Here is a 7,398-nt window from a genome sequence, read left to right as displayed (position 1 = left end):
GACACTTGTCATTCTTATGTTCCTTTTTGTGGATTTGAGAAGAGGACTCATTAGTCTTCATTGGTCCTTTCTTACCCTTCTGATTCTTCTTTTCAAACTTTTTACCAGTCCTTGACTGACTCATGAGATGAACTGAGTGAATCCCCTGTCCCTTAAGCCTTCTTTCCTCTTGATTTAGCATTTTATGCAATTCGAGCACATTCCACTTATCTTTAATGGAATTATAATTCACTTGGAATGTCTCATACTCGTGAGGCAAAGAGTTTAAAATAAATTGAACAAGGAAAGTATCACTCACTTCCATTTCCATGTACCTTAATTTTGCTACTAAGGTTAACATCTCAGTAACATGCTCATGCATGGAACGCGAACCATCAAATTTCATGATGGTCAGTTTACCCATAAGTGTGCCTGCTAGGGCCTTATCAACACATTCAGAAAGTGAATTTTTCTCCACATGTTTCAACAAATCCTTAGCACTGTCAAATTTGGGAATTGTTGACTTGATGTTGCTTTCAAGTGTCATTTGCATAAGCATTATGCTGAGTCTATTTAACCTTTCCCATGCTTGATGGAAGGCTACATCATCAGCACTGCTATTATCATCAATAGCAGCGGGCTTGTCAGTCAAGAGTGCTAGATCAAGATCCAGAACACCGAGGTGAAACTGAATTTGTTCATGCCACTCAGCAAAATTCAGCCCATTAAACTTTACAATAGACGCAACTTGCGAAAGCATTGAAACACAACTTAATGTTGCAATACATATAAAATACTTAGACATTAATTCTACATTAACACAAAGTAAATACATTTAACTAACATACTCGTAAACAATTAAATACATTGAAGGTCTCCTTTGGGTGATCCAACAACATATAACATAAAACATAACGATGCTCAATTATTGCAATTTTCACGTAATTGGCTATTAATTATATTATGACTAGACTTGTTTGCTATCTTTGGATATACTAAACAACCCAATCAAATATAAATAATTAACCGCTATTATGTTTATAATTAGAGTTAATTACCGATTTGGTCCCTCGACTATTGGGATTTCACCACTTTTGTTCTCGACAATTTTTCTTGCCTAATTAAGTCATTGACTTTGAAAAAATTAACCAATTTAGTCCTCCCGTTTATTTTACCATTTGATATCCGTTAAATCGGGACCAAATTGGTAATTTCACTATAGTCAAGGGACCATTTCAGTCAAAATTAACTACCGAAATGATCTCTTGACTATTTAGATTTCACCAATTTGGTCCTGATTTAACGGTTGTTTAACACCAAAATAAACGGAGGACCAAATTGGTTAATTTTTTCAAAGTCGATGACTTAATTGGGCAAGAAAAAGAGGACCAAAGTGGTGAAATCCCAATAGTCGAGGGACCAAATCGGTAATTAACTCTTTATAATTATGAAACAATTGATCAACCTTTGGGCGACTCTTAAATATTTCATAATTATTAAACTTCAATTTGCCCAATATAATAGAAAAATAAAATCATGTCATTTCATTATAAGCATCACATAATCATGGGTAATTGAATTAATTTATTTAAATTTGATATCTATGAAACTTTATAATTTGGTCACTTTGATGACTAACAAATAATCATAATTAGATATCAAACAAATATATCATAATAAATAATATCAGAAAATTAATGCGGAATAATATATTAAAAGAAAATACGTAATGTAATTCTAATAGAATAATGATTCTAATAGACAATACTAACACATAATGAATATTTAATATTTAAATTACAGCATATTAATAATATATGCAGTAAAATGCGCAAACGAAGAAGCGGAATATATTGAATATTGCAAATGCCGTGAAATCTATGCTTTGTAATCCATTAAATATTGCAAATGCAATCCGTATAAACAAATGCAGTATACATATAAATATGCCGTAAACCATAAACAAACAATATAGAAATGGAACCTGGGAATACGCAATCATCATTATGTTCTTGGTTCCATCATGAAAACGTAATTGTTTGCATTGTATATATATGAAAAGTCACCATTAACAGTATATCATCATTATATATATTAATGTAATTGCAATTCATATACTCAATTCATACAAACATGGGTATATATAAGCATGGGAATAAATTTATACAGTCATCATCATTAACAATGTAAAGTCATATATTCTACGCAATTCATACAAATTAGACAAACGTATAGAAAAACATGAGCATACAAACAATACATATGTAAATGTAATTCATGAGTATACGTAATTATACTGTTTGAATGATGATGGCTTTTCAACATAATATATGGAAAAACGAATGTTCTACAACCTGGCTCATGATACCAAATGTAAGTCAAATCTTGAGCATACAGGACCTTAGGAACATATGATTTTCATATATACTTAATTAGCGTTTAAACAACATACCTGGCTCCATGGTTTTGCAGATGCTTCAATGAAGACTTGGTTTCTCCCTTCAGACCTTGAGCTTTCCCTTACCCTAAGAACTCTGATGGAGAGAGGATCTTAGTGTTTTTCAGAAGGTTGGGGAGAGGACCAGAGTCCTGAGAAGTTGATAAACCATCTCACAGTTCTATCAACGTGAGATGGTTATTGAGCAGTTAAAACTGCTCCTTATATTATCTAACCAATAAAAGAATTATTATCATTATTAAATATACATAAATATTTATGAGCCATAGAAAAATAATAATGAATAATATAATAACAATGATAATTATTCTAACAGTCTTATCCTTCCCACTTTCACTGTATCCACAATAATAATTCCACTCTCAAATGAAACCGATAGAATTGCCCTTTTAGATTTTAAACACCAGATTTCTTATGATTCGCACGGAGTATTACTTAACTCCTGGAATTCCCCAATGCCTCCAAACTTTAAAATCTTGAGTTATCACAAAACTATTTTGTAGGCAAGGTTCCTGGTAATCTTGGAATGTTGAAAGATCTTCAATGTTTGAACCTTGAGCTCAATTTGCTTGGTGGCAATGATCCCCTCACTGACTTGGCTTTTATAGCCTCTCTGTCAAATTGTAGCAATTTGAATATATTTTCAATTCATAGAAATAGATTTGAAGCTAAATTGCCAGACACCATAGCTAATCTCTCATCCAAGCCCTCTTTATTATTTCTAGGATGGAATAAATTATCTTGAACAATAAAAGTAGGAATAAAAAATCTAGTTGGCTTAACGGGTTTACATTTTGGAGAAAATCTTTTATCGAATGTTAATCCTGGTGAGATAGGTGAGTTGCAAAAACTACAAAAATTGAACTTAGGTGTAAACCAATTTTCTGGAAAAATACCACCATTACTTTTTAACCTCACTTCTCTATCTTCACTGTATATGGACAACAACAATTTAGATGGCAATATACCTTCGAGTGTGGGAACGTTTTGGAATTTGAATGAATTGGTCTTGTCGAGTAACAGACTTATTAGCACCATTCCTCAACAAGTTTTTGACTTGCCTTCTTTGTCTACGTACCTTGACCTTTCTAGTAGTTCATTCACTGGCCTTTTATCTCCTGCCGTAGGTAAATTGAAAACAAATGTGTTAGACATCCCTGGAAACAAATTATCAGGCAAAATTCCAGAAGCAATTGGGGATTGTTTCAGCTTTGAATATATTGATTTGCACGCTAATCTCTTTGAAGGAAAAATCCCACCTTCTTTGATTTCCTTGAAAAACATTAAGTATTTGGATATCTCAAACAACAAGTTGATTGGAGAAATATCGAGAGATCTCCAAAAGCTTCCTTTCTTGCAATACTTAAACCTTTCTTTCAATGATCTAGAGGGTGAGGTGCCAACAAGTGGAGTTTTTGCCAAGGCAAACAATGTGTACCATTTATTGGAAAAAAAAAACATTGTGGTGGTATACCTGTGCTAAAGCTACCTCTATCCCCTGTGAATCACAGGGGATAGAGGTGGCTGTGAAGAAATTAAAACAAAACATAAGAAACATTTGAAGCTTCTAATTGTTATCTTCACATGTATCTGCTTGGCTCTGGTTTTTGCGTCATTAATTGCTCTTCTAGCATTGTGTTGGAGGAAAGAAAAGAGGATGAAGCTTGATAAGCTATCAAAAGTTGAAAAGCTTTCCAGAATCTCTTACATGATTTGCACCTAGCAACTGAAGGCTTCTCTGGGACAAATTTGATTGGTTAAGTTTTGGCTCTATTTACAAAGGAAGATTTGAGCAAGGTCAAGAACAAACAATTGCAGTAAAGATACTTGACCTACTAAAAAATGGAGCTTCAAAGAGCTTTCTTGCAGAAAGTAAAGTGCTGAGGAACGTACGCCATCGAAATCTTGTTCCTATTTTGACGCCACCGAAATCTTGTTCCTATTTTGACTTACTGCTCGAGTTGTGATTTTGCTGGTAATGACTTCAAAGCTTTATTAGTTTATGAATTTATCGGAAATGGAGATCTAGATATGTGGTTGCATACACATTCAACTAATGAAGGACTATTGTTACGTTGTAAGTGTTCTTCAAAGGTTAAACATTGCAATTGATGTAGCTTTTTTTTTTTTTGAGTACTAACTGACTCTGTTACAATGTAGTATCTGTTCATAGCTACTTTCTCAACCTACTGAAGCACAAAGAGTCAACAATTGCCTCCACTGAGGCTCGAACCCACTCTCATCATCTATGTGGGAGTGTTAACGGGGACACCGGATGCAATTGATGTAGCTTCTGCGTTGCATTATATTATCTCCATGATGACTGTGAGCCAACAGTTGTTCATTGTGATCTAAAACCAAGTAACATTCTGCTTGATAAAGATTTAACCGCTCATGTAGAAGACTTTGGGATATCAAAGCTTTATTCATGTACATTTGGAGATCCAATTGATGAACAAACTAGTACCATTGATTTAAAGGACTCAATTGGTTATGTTCCACCAGGTAAGAATATTGTCAATAAAATTAATCTTTAATTACCACATGTTTCCATAACTACCTTAACAGAAAAGGTCATTTTCGTATATCATATCTTATATTGAAGTTGTTTCCCAAGTTATGAAATTAAAATGCTAAATTAATTTATTTTTTTTCATTTGCGTTGTTTGTCTTCACAAATAATTTGAATTTAGAGTACGGGATATGAGCAAAAGCATCTACTTTTGGAGATGAGTATAACTTTAGAATCCTTTTGTTAGAAATGTTCACAGCTAAAAGACTCATGGATAATTTATTCAACAGTGGATGCAGCAGCCTTTGTGAGTATGTAAAGATGGCTTTGCCTAAGCATGTGATGAAGATAGTAGACCTGTCGCTTTCAGCATGCCTAGAAAGCAATCATGGAATAACTCCATGTAGAGTTGGAAATTGAAGAGAGCAAGGTGCATAACTTCTTCCTCTCCATCTTTAGAATTGGGCTCACTTGTGCTTCAAGATCACCAATGGATCACATGCATATGAATGAAGTAAGAGAGAATTGCACAAGATTAAGAAGGCCTTCTTTGCATAAAAGTAAGCAAGCATGTCTTGTTACACACAATATTTCCATGGGTGAGCTAGCTAGCAATTAAGAAAATTAAAGCTTGTTTTTTCAATTCACGTAATATATGGTGCTCTAAATTTCTTTTGATGTAAACTTTTTCTTGGATTCTTCTTTTGTTGTATCATGGGGAACAAGCTGCAAATGTTTTCTATGTTCTTATGTTAAGTGTTGTGTTTGGTTTAAATTTCGTATATTAATTCGAGTACAATAATGTCTTGCTAAATTAACTTTAACTCATTAACTGTCAGTCCATGTATACTGATTATTTTGAAAAAAATGACAATGTAGATAAAAAATGGTCTCATCAATATCTTGAAATAATTATGGTTGTTAATTATAGGGCATTAAACACCCTGATCGATGATAGTTGCCTTGTGACCTTAATTAATCGGCATAGAACCATAATGAAGTAAAGCTTAGATTATCGATAGTTGACCGGTTAAAATCAAGAATGTCATTATACAACTCTCATAGGGAGTCGGATTTGGAATAATTCGAAGGACATACATAACTTCCAATTAACATAAAATTATGAGTAATTGGTGTCAATTATGCACATAAAAGTTATAAGAATTAGCGCTTATCATATATCACAAAACGATGTTCTAGGGAGTGGCGGAGCCACAATGGGGGCCCCACCCCATATATATATATATATATATATATATATATATATATATATATATATATATATATATATATATATACTAATAAGAGCCAAAGAAAGTTAGGCCTATAATGGGTAGAAAAAATGGCGGTCAAATTATTAAATCAAATGGATGGTTCAGATTGTTTAGATTTATATTTTTTTTCTTGAGATTTCCTAATTTATCCTTAATTGTATAATTATCCGTTAAGTTTTCCGTTAAATATTATCTTTTCCATCTGTTAACTTTTAACTTAGCCATTAATTTCTATAAGTAAGGTCTTATGTTCAAACCTCATCACAATCAAAGTTGGCATAATTATTGAACTTATACTCCGAATATGTTAGAGTATATTATTCAAAAGTAAGTACCACACTCTATGATGGGTGTCGAAACCAACAAATAATAAATACTTACTCTTATGAATTGTAATAGCGATGAGTAAGGTCGTATCCACAGAGACTAGTTAGACTTATCTTTATCAATAAATTTAATAAATAATGAAATGAGAATCGAAACTTAAATAGCAACAATAAAATGGAAAATGAAAAATAATATCAAACAGCAAATAATTATCAAGTAAATGTCAATGGCAAATGGTATCCAACCCAAGGAATAATATCGATTTAATTCTAACAAGACAGATATTGATATGCAAGCCAAACTAACTTCACTCTTTACTAGATTGGTTATGGTTATTAACAAGCTCTAAGAACCTGTCTTTCCTTACTTCGTCGGTAATTAAAACAAGCTCTTTAATTACTCTAGCTAATAAACAACCCTAAATAAGCTCTTAGAATTTAATTTACTACCAGCATTATCGAATTAGAAAGACTACCAATCCTAGCCAACAAACTCATAAGCTCAGTTCATTTAAGCTAGACTATATATCTTCATAACACAAACTAAAAATCAGTTATAATCAAATTGTGCTATTTGCTACTAACATCAAAACACTTAAACAATTACGGATTCAAGGTTCTGACTAGCAATTTAATAACTTGATAATTGAACAATGGGCTGCAACAATTAACCAAGCATTAATTCATATATATGAATATAACAGAAGATATATAGATTACTGGTCTTGTAGAATCAAACTTCCATAATCCTCGAATTGGAAAAATTAGAACTCAGCAGTACATCGTAGGGATTGTTTACAAAATAAAAATATATATAAATATATTAATTCTCTAAAAAGAGAATTTAAG

This window comes from Ipomoea triloba, chromosome 2 (assembly GCF_003576645.1).
Source record: "Ipomoea triloba cultivar NCNSP0323 chromosome 2, ASM357664v1".
NCBI lineage: Eukaryota > Viridiplantae > Streptophyta > Magnoliopsida > Solanales > Convolvulaceae > Ipomoea > Ipomoea triloba.
Note: the sequence above shows the minus strand (reverse complement) of the source record.